The sequence below is a fragment of the Heptranchias perlo genome, unplaced genomic scaffold (genome assembly GCF_035084215.1).
Source record: "Heptranchias perlo isolate sHepPer1 unplaced genomic scaffold, sHepPer1.hap1 HAP1_SCAFFOLD_52, whole genome shotgun sequence".
Lineage (NCBI taxonomy): Eukaryota > Metazoa > Chordata > Chondrichthyes > Hexanchiformes > Hexanchidae > Heptranchias > Heptranchias perlo.
This window is the reverse complement of record NW_027139537.1, coordinates 3,090,707-3,105,789: the sequence shown is the minus strand read 5'-3', so window position 1 is coordinate 3,105,789 and position 15,083 is coordinate 3,090,707.

Below are 15,083 nucleotides of genomic sequence, written 5' to 3'. Positions count from 1 at the left end.
TCAGGGCTCTGTGCTGCGAATATAAAATGTACTTTCCGTCCCCCGGGAAGTGTAGGGGATGGAGAATGAAATGGGGTTTAGTTCTAGTGCTTGAAACCCTTCAGCTCTTTCTATGATTTCACTAATTTCACAATTAGATTGAGTGGGTATTTCACCGCGTTCTTCAGCTCCTCTCTGAATTTAGTCTGGGTCAGGACATAAATACACGTGTTTGTGCAGGAACTGAGAAGCCGCAGCATTCCTGCTGTCTGTTGTGTGATATAATTGGGGTCAGTGTAGGAGTAAAAATATCGAATGGCTGCAATTCGCAGATGAATGATAATTACAATCTGTGTTAGCCACAACAGTATAAAACTGCCCGATATACTGAAGAGTAAAATGATGGATTTCTTTCGGTTCTCCATCTCTGGATCACTCTGATTCTCTCCATTGCTGCGAACCCGGAGTCCCCTGCGGACTCGACTGGATACTAAAATACGACTGACTGTCAGAACATTGAGCAGCAAAATCAGACAGACCGGGACACAAGGGGTTAAAATGAGGTCAAACATCTCAAATGCGGCCCATGCGGGGGAAGTACGGAAGCTCAGTTTAGTGCCACAAAACCAGGGAACATTATCAATTATATATAAAGGTTCAAATGTAAAGTACCAGGGGACACTCTCTAAACAGCCCAGCACACTCACTGTTCCCAGAACCACAGCCGCTGTTCTCTCGGTGCAATATTTAATCTTCATTTTCTCACAACAAATGGCCACAAATCGATCAAAGGTGAAAGCGACAGTGAACCAAACAGAAACATCCGTAGTTACACCACTCAAGGAGGCAATAAAACTACACACGGGAGTAATGAGCAGGAATGAATCTCTGAAATAAATCATACCAATCCAATTCAATATCACACTAATGATAACGACCAGGAGATCGGCCACTGCCATTCCCACCAGGTAGCGACTGATACATTTGGAGAGACCGCACTTTCCTCGGGACAGGATCACAATCGCCACCAAGTTAACTGTAAGAGAGAGAAAAGGAAGCAGAGAAATTACTGATCAGACCTGGAGCCAAAGCAGCAGTTTGAGAGGATCTGGGGTGAAATTTCCAGCTTTGTTGCTGCATCGAAGGGTGGAAAGTGATTGATTGACCTGGGCAGCGCTTTCGGGCAGAGAGATGTTTTTAAACACAATGATCAATAATGAATTGGGAGATGGATACAGAAAGTGAATAAAATGAGCACCGGATCCACTGGAAGGGCTGAGTGAGGGCGCAGTGCCGGTGGGGAAGGGAGAATGGGTTTTACACACCGGAAATCCAGTGGATTAAAGCCGAATGTGGGCTCCAGACTGACGGGAAAAGTAGGGAAGGGTCAGGAAGGTGAGGGGACAGGGGGAGGTGCAACTGGTTTGTTGCTCTGGATTAAGTGAGCCGACCAGGGCTCGGACTAAACGGGAAAGGCAGCTGGAGACCGAGCGAGTGAGTGGGATTGGGAGGAAGACAAGGAAAAGAACATGTAGGAGCTAGAGGGGAGCCAGGAGCAGATGATTTGAGAAAGTGGATAAACTGAAGCAACAAATGAGGAGACAGAGGATTCAATGCAGTGGGAGGAGAGGCTGGGATTCACAGGGAGAGAAAGCAGCAGTGTGAGAGGAAATCTAATCTATCGGTCCCATTAACACAATCCAACTAATACATTCAACAGTTCATTTCTGTTGTTATTGGTGTCAGGAAATCTGTGTTGTTATAAAATGTGCTCAATAAATTTACTTTGTGCATTCAATTAAAATTAAAATTAAAATTATTAATTAATCAACTTCTTTGATAATTGATTTCAGTCGAGCTACACAAATGCAATATCCTAATAATTCTTCACGATCAATAAATTACTGATTCTATTCTTGAATTTTAATTATGTTTAGTGTCATGTTGGAAAACAAGGAACATTCATAAAAACAGACTGAGGTCCTGACAGGGATATAAACATGAGGAGCGAGTCCCACAATAAAAACTCACCCAATCTGACCACATCATAATAACACCTTCAAATCAAATTTTCTCTGTTTAATTGTACTGGAAGTTTCAGCAGTTCATTCTGATGAATTATTCACACCACAGCCTTTCGCTTTCCCTCTCAGTCGCCCTCTCCATCACTCACTCGACTCTCTTTCTCAAGTCCATTTTCATAACCGAATTAATCCTATAATCCTGTCCCTGCATTCGGTCACCAGCCCCGTGTTCCACTGATCCTATTCTCAGTGTCAGTTTGTTAAATAGTGAAGCCTCTGTGGAATAGTTTATTCAATTCTCCACATGTTCACCGACGCTCTTCACATCATCGACAAATCATTCAATGAACAGAATCGAATGCCTCTTCCAGACAGATCGCAAAATCATTGCGATTCTTTCCCTTGTCATTATAAAGTAAAGTGATAGATGGCGGGATTGTTCAATTAACAAAACCCCAACATAATAGATATAATCTACAGATATATAGAAGGTTTCCTGATTCCATCAGATGCAGTCCAAACTGATACAACATAACTTTAAAACATTTAATTTTAGAGTGAAATCCAGTGACAGTCAGTGTATCCATAAGAACATAAGAACATAAGAAATAAGAGCAGGAGTAGGCCAGTCGGCCCCTCGAGCCTGCTCCGCCATTCAATAAGATCATGGCTGATCTGATCCTATTCTCAAATCTAAATTCATGTCCAATTTCCTACCCGCTCCCCGTAACCCCTAAATCCCTTTACTTCTAGGAAACTGTCGATTTCTGTTTTAAATTTATTTAATGATGTAGCTTCTACAGCTTCCTGGGGCAGCAAATTCCACAGACCTACTACCCTCTGAGTGAAGAAGTTTCTCCTCATCTCAGTTTTGAAAGAGCAGCCCCTTATTCTAAGATTATGCCCCCTAGTTCTAGTTTCACCCATCCTTGGGAACATCCTTACCGCATCCACCCGATCAAGCCCCTTCACAATCTTATATGTTTCAATAAGATCGCCTCTCATTCTTCTGAACTCCAATGAGCAGAGTCCCAATCTACTCAACCTCTCCTCATATGTCCGCCCCCTCATCCCCGGGATTAACCGAGTGAACCTTCTTTGTACTGCCTCGAGAGCAAGTATGTATTTTCTTAAGTTTGAAGACCAAAACTGTATGCAATATTCCAGGTGCGGTCTCACCAATACCTTATATAACTGCAGCAATACCACCCTGTTTTTATATTATATCCCCCGAGCAATAAAAGCCAACATTCCGTTGGCCTTCTTGATCACTTGCTGCACCTGCATACTAACTTTTTGATCTTCTTGCACTCGGACCCCCAGATCCCTTTGTACTGCAGTTCTTTCCAGTTTCTCGCCTTTAAAATAATAACTTGCTCTCTGATTTTTCTTGCCAAAAGTGCATAACCTCACATTTTCCAATATTGTATTGCATCTGCCAAATCTCCGCCCACTCACCCAGCCTGTCTATATCCCCCTGCAGGTTTTTTATGTCCTCCTCACTCTCCACTTTCCCTCCCATCTTTGTATCATCTGCAAACTTTAATACGTTACACTCGGTCCCCTCCTCCAAATCGCTAATGTAGATTGTAAAGAGTTGGGGACCCAGCACCGACCCCTGCGGAACACCACTGACTACTGGTTGCCAGTCCGAGAATGAACCATTTATCCCAACTCTCTGCTTCCTGTTAGATAACCAATCCTCCACCCATGCCAGAATATTACCCCCAATCCAGTGATTCTTTATCTTGAGCAATAATCTTTTATGTGGCACCTTGTCGAATGCCTTCTGGAAGTCTAAATACACTACGTCCAGTGGTTCCCCTTTACACACCCTGTACGTTATGTCCTCAAATAAATCAAGCAAATTTGTCAGACATGACTTCCCCTTCGTAAAGCCATGCTGACTTTGTCCTATTAAATTATGTTTATCCAAATGTTCCGCTACTGTCTCCTTAATAATAGATTCCAAAATTTTACCCACCACAGATGTTAGGCTAACTGGTTTATAATTTCCAGCCTTCTGCCTACTACCCTTTTTAAATAAGGGTGTTACATTAGCAGTTTTCCAATCTGCCTGGACCTTTGCTGAGTCCAGAGAATTTTGGAAAATTATTACCAAAGCATCCACAATCCGTACTGCCACTTCCCTCAAGACCCTAGGATGTAAGCCATCAGGTCCAGGGGATTTATCCGCCTTGAGTCCCATTATTTTACTGAGTACCAATTTCTTAGTGATTTTAATCGTATTTAGCTCCTCCCCCCCCCCCCCAGAGCCCCCTGTTTGTCCAGTGTTGGGATATTCTTAGTGTCCTCTACCGTAAAGACTGAAACAAAATATTTGTTCTGCATTTTTGCCATTTCCATGTTTCCCACCATTAATTTCCCGGTCTCATCCTCTAAGGGACCTACGTTTGCCTTAGCCACCCTTTTTCTTTTTGTATAACTATAGAAAATCTTGCTATCTGTTTTTATATTTTTTGCTAATTTATTTTCATAATCTATCTTCCCTTTCTTTAGCAATCCTTTAGTTACTTTTTGCTGTCTTTTGAAGACTTCCCAATCTTCTATCCTCCCACTAAGTTTGGCTACCTTATATGTCCTTGTTTTTAGTCGGATACTGTCCTTAATTTCTTTACTTAGCCACGGATGGCTGTCATTTCTTTTACACCCTTTTTTCCTCAGTGGAATATATATTTTTTGAAATTTGTAAAATAACTCCTTGAATGAGCGCCACTGCTTATGTAGCGTCTTACCCTTTAATCTATTTTCCCAGTCCACTTTAATCAATTCTGCTCTCATACCATCATAGTCTCCTTTATTCAAGCACAGTACGCTTGTTTGAGAACCAACCTTCTCACCCTCTAATTGGATATGGAATGTAACCATGTTATGGTCACTCATTCCAAGGGGATCCTTAACTAGGACATTATTAATTAATCCTGGCTCATTACACAGGACCAGGTCCAAGTTTGCCTGCCCCCTTGTAGGATCAGTTACATACTGCTCAAGAAATCCATCCCTAATACACTCAATAAACTCTTCCTCAAGGCTGCCCTGCCCAATTTGATTTGTCCAGTTAATATGATAGCTAAAATCCCCCATAATTATAGCTGTTCCCTTATTACATGCCCCAACTATTTCCTGATTAATAATTCTTCCAGCAAAGTTGCAACTATTAGGAGGCCTATTTTCTACGCCCAATAGTGTTTTTTTCCCTTATTATTCCTTATCTCTACCCAAACTGTTTCATTGTACTGATCCTTTGTCCCAATATCATTTCTCTGTATTACAGTGATTCCTTCCTTTATTAACATAGCAACCCTACCTCCCCTTCCTTCCTGCCTGTCCTTCCTGATTGTTAAATACTCTGGCATATTTAATTCCCAGTCGTTGTCACTCTGCAGCCATGTTTCTGTAATGACCACAAGATCATACCCATACGTAGTTATTGTGCCGTTAACTCGTCCATTTTGTTACGAATGCTACGTGCATTCAGATAAAAAACTTTCAAATATGTTTTGTGACACTTAGTTCCTGCTTTTTCCTTTTTTAACACTTTACCTTTTACTCCATACCTTCTGTCCCTTCCTGACACGCTTTCCTCTGTCTCCCTGCTCAGGTTCCCAACCCCCTGCCACAGCTTTGATGCTGGGTTAATCGCCTTACGCCTTCCAGTTTTTTATTTTTTCTGTCGTGCCTAAAGTACACTTTCTTGCCGCTTTTCCCTTTCACTTGTTCTTGAACAACTGCTTGTACTATTTGTATTGTATATTTCCCCTGGGTCTTCCCCTCTCTTGCTGCTCTCCATTTTATTCCTTTCTGACTCCCCGCTCAGGTTCCCATCCCCCTGCCACTCTAGTTTAAACCTTCCCCAACAGCACTAGCAAACACCCCCGCGAGGACATTGGTCCCGATCCTGCTCGGGTGTAACCCGTCCCGCTTGTACAGGTCCCATCTTCCCCAGAACCGGTCCCAATGTCCCAGGAATCTAAATCCCTCTCTCCTACACCATCCCTGCAGCCACGCATTCATCTTGTCTATTCTCCTGTTCCTATACGCACTAGCACGTGGCACCGGTAGTAATCCTGAGATCACCACCTTTAAAGTCCTGCTTTTTAATTTATCTCCTAACTCCTTAAATCCACCTTGCAGGACCTCATCCCTTTTTTTTACCTATGTCGTTGGTACCGATATGGACCACGACCTCTGGCTGTTCACCCTCCCCCTCCAGAATGTCCTGCAGCCGCTCCGTGACATCCTTGACCCTAGCACCAGGGAGGTAACATACCATCCTGGAGTCATGTTTGCGGCCGCCGAAACGCCTATCTGTTCCCCTTACAATTGAGTCCCCTATCACTATAGCCCTGCCACTCTTCTTCATCCCCTCCTGTGCAGCAGAGCCACCCGTGGTGCCCCGAACCTGGCTCTTGCTGCATTCCCCTGATAAGCCATCTCCCCCAACAGTATCTAAAGCAGAATATCTGTTTGAGAGGGAGATGGCCCCAGGGGACTCCTGCTCTACCTGCCGAGTCCTTTTACTCTGCCTGGCGGTCACCCATTTCCTTTCTTCCTGCGTAATCTTTACCTGTGGCGTGATAGATTACTGGATATCCCATTTCTCTGCTTCTGTTGGCCTGGAAACCACAGCTCCGGCAGGAACTCTGAGCTGATCCATTCCAACAAGCCCTGATTTATACAGGGGATAAGTCTCCACTGACACGGTTATACCCCTGATCATTGTAATTAGTTACAGTGCCTTGAATAAACATATTACTTCAGCAGCTTTGACATCAATGTAAATAATGTGGTGGATATAATACGAACATCACAAAACACAGGACATTATCTTAATCAGACCTCTCTCAGGAATAAAGTTTAAATCTGTTCTCATACAGGACTGATCCAACAATAATGAGCGGGTCCATTTACAGTTTTTATATAATTGTATTGACCATGTTCACTCCTGGAGATTCATTTATAAATGTTACCGATTCTCCGCAGTGTAGACTGAATCCAGGGACACAAGCAAACCCGTTTCATTCTGTTCCTGCAGTTTCCCAGTTAAAATATGAATTGTGAGTCTCTGACATGAGGACAGTTAAAGGGCAGTTTGAGGATTGCAGCCCAGAAATGCCTGTGGGTGATATTAGGGGACCGACACTGAACGTGTCCCATTGACATTCCTCTCTCCGCTATTTCACTGCAGATGTTTACCCGTTAATTCTACATTGGTTAACGGCTCCAGTAAAATTGACCCCATGTAACACCGAGCTGAGCTCATGACCCGATGTGACCTCCATCACAAAGGCCCCGTGATTCCCTCACCAGCCTCCATTCCTTCCTCTGCACATTGTCCATTGAAACCCTCATCAATGCCTCTGTCCTCTCCAGACTCCATTCCTCCAATGCACTCCTGGCCGGCCATAAACGTGAGCTCGTCCAAAACTCTGTTGCCTGTGTCCGACCAGCACCAGGTCCTGCTCGGCCTCACTGACCCTCACTCACTCCCAGTTCCTTATCGATTAAATTTAAAATTCTCATCCTTGGGTTTACATCCCTTCATGGCCCACCCCTCCCCATCTCCATATCTGCAGCAAACCCACCGTCACCTCCTCATTCATCGGACACTGACCTCTTTTGCTGGGACTTCCCTCACTTGGTTCCACTCACCTATCTGATCAGAGCCAGGAGAAGTTTCTCTTCCCACCCTATCACCGTTATCTCTGATGTTTCTAAAGGTTCAATCCTTGACTCCCTCCTCTTCCTCATCTACATGCTGCCCTTTGGTGACACTGTCCGCAGACATGGACCAGCTTTCAGATAAACATAAGAACATAAGAAATAGGAGCAGGAGTAGGCCAATCGGCCCTTCGAACCTACTCCGCCATTTAATAAGATCATGGCTGATCTGATCCTAACCTCAAATCTAAATTCATGTCCAATTTCCTGCCTCTCTTGACCCTTCCAATGTCTTTGTGATGTCAGACCCACATCCTGTTTGAGTTGAGCCACATTTGCCTCCAGTTAAAAATTGTGTAGTCACGATCTTTGGCTCCACAATCTCCACATCCTAGCCACGGATTCCATCCACACCCTTGTTTTTTTGATTGGTGAATCGTTCACCAATCACCTAAGCCCTTACTGACCTGCATTGGATTCCAGTCTCTTAATCCTGTAGTTTATTTGTATCCTTTCTTACACATAAAATCCATCAGGCCTCACCCCTCCCTATCTCTGTAACCTCATCCAGACCGACAGCCTCTCCCAATCATTCTGCTCCTCCACCTGTGCTCGCTTGTGCATCCGCAGTCCATTTGTCCCACTTTGACAGCCGTGCCTTCATCCATATCCACGTTCCAGACTGCCCACCCTAAACCCCTCCATCTCCCTCTCCTCCTGTCAGCCGTGGCTCAGTGGCAGCAGTCTCACATCTGAATCAGAAGATTGTGGGTTCATATCCCATTCCAGAGACTTGAACACATAATCGAGGCTGACACTGCAGTTAAGCAATGAGGGAGCGCAGTAATGTTGGAGGGAGCACCGTACTATCGGAGGGTCATTATAACTTAAGAAACAGGAGCAAGAGTAGGCCATGCGGCCCCTCGAGCCTGCTCTGCCATTTGATAAGATCATGGCTGATCTTCAAACTCAACTCCACAGTCTTGAATATATTCAATGTCTCAGCATCCACAACCCTCTGGGGTAGAGAATTCCAAGAACTCACTACCCTCTGAGTGAAGCAATTCCTCCACATCTCAGTCCTAAATGGCCAAGCCGTTATCGCGAAACGATGTTCTGGACTACCTGACCAGGAGAAACAGCCTCTCCGCTTCTACCCTGTCAAGCCCTTTAAGAACTTTATACGTTTCAATGAAATCACCTCTCATTCTTCTAAATTACAGAGAACATGGAACCATTCTTCTCAATCTCTCCTCAGAGGACAACCCTCTCACCCCAGGATTCAATCCAGTTAACCTTCGTTGTACCGCCTCCAAGGCAAGTGTATCCTTCCTGAGATAAGGAGACCAATATTGTACACAATACTTCAGGTGTGGTCTCACCAATGTTCTGTACAATTGTAACAAGACTTCCTTACTCTTGTACTCCAAACCCCTTGCAATAAATGCCAACATACCATTTGCCTTCCGAACTGCTTGTTGTACTTGCATGTTAATTTCCTGTGTTTCGTGGACAAGGACAACAAAGTCTCTCTGAACGCCAAAAATTAATAGTTTCTCGTCATTTAAAATATGTTCTGTTTTTCTATTCTTCCAACCAAAGTGAATAACCTCACATTTCCCCACATTATACTCCATCTGCAACCTCTTACCCACTCACTTAATCTTTCTATATCCCTTTGCAGACTCTTTATGTCAGCTGACTTTTCCACCTATTTTTATGTTGTCAGAAAAATTGGACACATTGTTTAGTACAGAGGGAGCGCAGTACTTTCGGAGGGTCACTACTAAGGGAGCGCCCTGCTGATGGAGGGTCACTACTGAGGGAGCACAGTTCTGTAGGAGGGTCAGTACTGAGGGAGCGCAATGCTGTCGCAGGGTCACGACTGAGGGAGCGCAGTACTGTAGGAGGGTCAGTACTGAGGGAGCGCAATGCTGTCGCAGGGTCACGACTGAGGGAGCACAGTACTGTAGGAGGGTCAGTACTGAGGGAGCGCAATGCTGTCGCAGGGTCACAACTGAGGGAGCGCAGTACTGAAGGAGGGTCAGTACTGAGGGAGCACAGTGCTGTCGGAGGGTCACTAATGAGGGAGCACAGTGCTGTCGGAGGGTCACTACTTACGGAGTGCAATACTGTCGGCGGGTCACTACTGAGGGAGCACAGTGCTGCCGGAGTGGCAGTACTGAAGGAGCCCAGTGCTGTTGGAAGGTCACGACTGAGCGAGCACAATACTGTCGGAGGATCACTGCTGAGGGAGCACAATACTGTCAGAGTCACAACTGAGGGAGCACAGTGCTATCGGAGCGGCACTACTGAGGGAGCACAATACTGTCAGAGAGTCACAACTGAGGGAGCACAGTGCTGTTGGAGGGTCAGTACAGAGGGAGCGCAGTGCTGTCTCAGGGTCACGATTGAGGGAGCGCAGTACTGTAGGAGGGTCAGTACTGAGGGAGCACAGTGCTGTCTCAGGATCACGACTGAGGGAGTGCAGTGCTGTCGGAGGGTCACCACTGAGGGAGCACGATGCCGTCGGATGGCCAGTACTGAGGGAGCACAGTGCTGTCGGAGCGTCAATACTGTTTTGGGACGTGCTGAGATCTTGAAAGGCGCTATATAAAGGCAAGTTATTTCCTTCTTTCAGACCTTCCATGAAACCCATCTCTTGCTCGAAGCTTCTGTCATCCCTCCGAATATCTCTTTCTTTTGAGCCTTCTTTCGGGCACTAACGAGTCCTGCTCTCCTCTGCCAAAACTGCTCACTATTCCAGGATCATCCTGGAATTCAAAGATAACCCCCGGCTTGTTTTCACCAACACAAACCACCTTCTTAAACCCCTCTCCCATGCCCCCTCCATTGTCTTTCGTCCCTGCCACAAACTCCGTTCCCTAACCACCGACTCCATCCGTCTCCCTGGCCGTTCGCAACCTTGGCGTCCAATTTGATCATGAGATGAGCTTCTGACCACATAGCCGCTCCATCACCAAGACAGCTTACTTCCACATCCGTAATATCACCCATCTCTACCCCTGCCTCAGCTCATCTGCTGCTGACTCCCCCCCCCCCATTCATGCCTTTGTTACCCAATTGGACTATTCCAATGGTTTACTGGCCGGCCTCTTATCTTCCACTGTCCATAAACTTGAGCTCATCCAAAACTCTGCTGCCCGCATCCTAACTCGGACTAAGTCCCTTTCTCCCTTCATCCCTGTTCTCGCCGACCTACATTGGCTCCAGATCCGGGAGCGGCTCGATTTTAAAATTCATATCCTTGTTTTCAAATCCCTCCATGGCCTCGCCCCTCCCTACATCGGTCACCTCCTCCAACCCCACAACCCTCCGCGATCTCTGCCCTCCTCCAATTCTGGCCTCTTGCACATCACCGATTTTAATTGCTTAACAATTGGCGGCTGTGCCTTCTGCTGCCCAGTCCTCAAGCTGAGGCCGATGCACCATTCGAGATATCTCCCACCGAATACCAGTGAGGCCGATGCACCATTCGAGATATCTCTAGCCGAATACTCGTGAGGCCGATGGACCGTTCGAGATATCCCTCACTGAATACCAGTGAGATCGATGGACCGTTCGAGATATCTCTCACCGAATACCAGTGAGGCCGATGCACCATTCGAGATATCTCTCACCGAATACCAGTGAGACCGAAGGACCATTCGAGATATCCCTCACCGAATACCAGTGAGACCGATGGACCATTCGAGATATCCCTCACCGAATACCAGTGAGACCGATGGACCATTCGAGTTATCCCTCACTGAATACCAGTGAGACCGATGGACCATTCGAGATCTCTCTCACCGAATACCAGTGAGACCGTTGGACCATTCGAGATATCCCTCACCGAATACCAGTGAGACCGATGGACCATTCGAGATATCCCTCACTGAATACCAGTGAGACCGATGGACCATTCCAGATATCTCTCACCGAAAACAAGTGAGACCGAAGGACCATTACAGATATCTCTCACCGAATACCAGCGAGACCGATGAACCATTCGAGATATCTCTCACCAAATACCAGCGAGACCGATGGACCGTTGGAGATATCTCTCACCGAAAACCCGTGAGACCGAAGGACCATTCGAGGTATCTCTTACCGAATACCAGTGTGACCGCTGCACCATTTGTGATATCTCTCACTGAATACCAGTGAGACCGATGGACCATTCGAGGTATCTCTCACCGAATACCAGTGGGACTGATGGACCATTCGAGATATCCCTCACCGAATACCAGTGAGACCGATGGACCATTCGAGATATCCCTCACTGAATACCAGTGAGACCGATGGACCATTCGAGGTATCGCTCAGCGAATAGCAGTGAGAACGATGGACCATTCGAGGTATCTCTCACCGAGTACCAGTGGGGCCGATGGATCAGCTTGATTACCATCTCTCTGCGGCTACAATAGAACTCATTGTTGGAATATATTTGTTTAATTGCCTGTAATTATCTGTTGCTCATCAAGAGCCGTTTGATTTCCACACGAGCCACAGAGCAGAGTTGCCCTCCGACAGACCATAATTTTCCTGTACACGCCTGGTGCTCTAAACTTGTTTTATCGCTCCCAAGCTCTCCACCAACTCTCTTTAATAGGAGTCCTGTCTCTATGGAGGGGGGTGGGGGTGCGGTTATCGCCATTTACCTGAATACTCAGATCCATTCGTCCACATTCATGTCAGTGTTTGGCAAACACTTTCTGTTGTCTTTCACACATCTGTCGAACATTGGGGTCAGAGATGTAGGAGGTAATTTCACCTTCACTGCTTGGGCGGTAAACTGACGGAGCAGAAATTAAAATCAGACCGGTTGTATAAGGGGCGGGTGATCCGCTCCACCAGTTCAGCCCCCAGCGATGGTGAAAAATTCCCTCCACGTGTTGTGAACTGATGCAGTTTGAGACAATGGACCAGCTTTTGGGCTTCGAAAATTGATACTAGGGCGTAGGTCAGGAAAGGTGTGGCGGGTTTTAAGTATCTCCGCCTGGCGGAAATGCGGTGGTAGAGACTAGTAAATGGTGTCAGTTCACTTACTGCCCCTTTAACGCTGGCGGTCTTGCCTCCACCATCATGGGTAGGGTCCTGAGAAGAGCAGACGGAGCAACACCCACCTGTTTCCGGTCAGGCCACGTGTAATATGTAAATCAGAGTATTATGATGTACACGGGACACCATTTAATGTTGGTGACAAATGGAAGGAGGAGCGGTCCTTTCGATGGGCATTGAGTGGTCCAGAACACTGAGTAGATTATTTTTAACTTATATTTTGTGGGGTAAGGAGGAGCAAGAAAGCTTTCCATTCACCTGCCGCGGCCATGCAAAATCTCTCGGCCCCTGATCGGATCAGAAATGTATCAGGAGGTTTCCTTCTCGATCTGTGTAACCAGGTCCAGCCTCATGTCCCATTCAACTCCCAGCAGTGAGTAAACATTACTGCACAGCAGCTCAGAGAGGAAACGATCCCCGGAACTCCCCACTGGAGTTTGAAATGACATTAATATTTTACCAGTTAGTAACGGTCCGGGTGTTGGTTCATTATTATTCTGTTCTGGTCAAAACAAATGTCCCAATGAACAGGACTCTGTCTGACCCTGACAGCTCACCCTCAGTTCACCCCACCGGGCAGTGTGTGTGATGGGAAATCTGACAACATCCTAATAACACCTTCAAGTCACATTTCCTCTTCAAATTGTACTGGAAGTTTCACCAGTTCATTCCAATGAATTATTCACAACGCTGCTGCTCTCTCTCTCTCTCCCTCTCTCGATCCCTGTGTGTGTGTATCTTTCTCTCTGTCTCTCTCTTTCTCTCGTTTCTTCTCCCCCTTCCTCTCGTTTTCCATCTTAGTTACTTTCTTTATCGCTCCTCTCTATGTCTCCGCACTGTCTCTACTCTCTTTCTCAATGCCCCTTTTCACATCCGATAAATCCGAACATCCTGCGCCAGCTTTCTCTTCACCAGCCCCGTGTTCCAACGATCCTATTCTTAGTGTCAGTTTGTTAAACGGTGAAGCATCTGTGAACAGTTTAATATGTCCACAGATCATCCAAGTCTCCACCTGTTCACCTACACTGTTCACTTCATCTATAATGCATGGAATAAACAGAATTGAATCCCTCTTCCAGACATATCTCACAATAATTGAAAATCTTTCTCCTGTAATTATAAAGTACAGCGTTAGATGGCGGCATTGTTCAATTAACAAAACACCAACATCACCGCTGCTACTTAAAATCTACACATAAATAGAAGGGCTCTTGATTCCAACAGATAAAGTGCAAACTGATACAACACAACCTCAAAATATTGCATTTTACAGTGAATTTATCCACAGTTAATCAGAGAATGAGCTGTGAAAGAATCAGCATCAAACTTAGTTCAGTAACCAGACATCTGAAGCGGCGTCAGATACACACACAATGAAATAATCTTTCATAACAGTGATAACCAATAAATACATTGAAATCCCTGTTAAACTGAACCATGTTATCTGGGAGGGAGGACATTGCGCTGCCTCCTTGTAACACCGAGACCGTGAGCTGTCTCATGACCAATCACTGAAAACACATTTATGAAAAAATATTCCAGGAGAGTTTAGTTCCACAACATGAAACTGTTAACAGCTCCTGATGGTCTGATACCAGCTATTAGCCCAGACACCTGATTCTAAAACATTCAGTACAGAGAATATTTCAGTAACAATGACAATGTTAGATATACAAGATCATAACGCATACAATGCAGCTGCTGCAAGACAAAAAGACAAGAGACTGAGGACAGTCGATCAACTGACAGAACAGAACAGTCCACTGCGTAATACACGATGGGAGAAAAATAGTGCCAAGTACAGCAGCAGAGTTAATATCGATTTACACCTCGAACAGCTGAGATAATGGCTTACCTGGAACCCCAACGGCTGCAAGAACAGGATAATAAATATATTCTATCTGATACGTTACTAAATATCCCATTTCTGTGAGAAGCAATGACTTCTGTTGGCCTGGAAAGCGGAGCTCCGGCAGGCAGTCTGTGTGGATTCATTGCAGCGATCCCTGATTTATACAGGAGGTAAATCTCCACTGACACGGTTATACCCCTGATCATTGCTATTAGTTACTGTCATTTGAACAAACACATTACATCAGCAGCTTTGCCTCCAAAGTGAATGATGACGTGGATATATCACAAACTTCTCAAAGTTCAGAACCTTGTCTTAATGAGACCTCTCTCAGGAATAAAGTGAAAAGCTGTGCTCAGAAAGGACTGGTCCAACAATGAGCGGCTTCATTTACAGTTTTTATATAATTGTATTGACCATGTTCACTCCTGCCGATTCATTTATACATTTTACAGATTTCTCCATGTTATACATTGAATCCA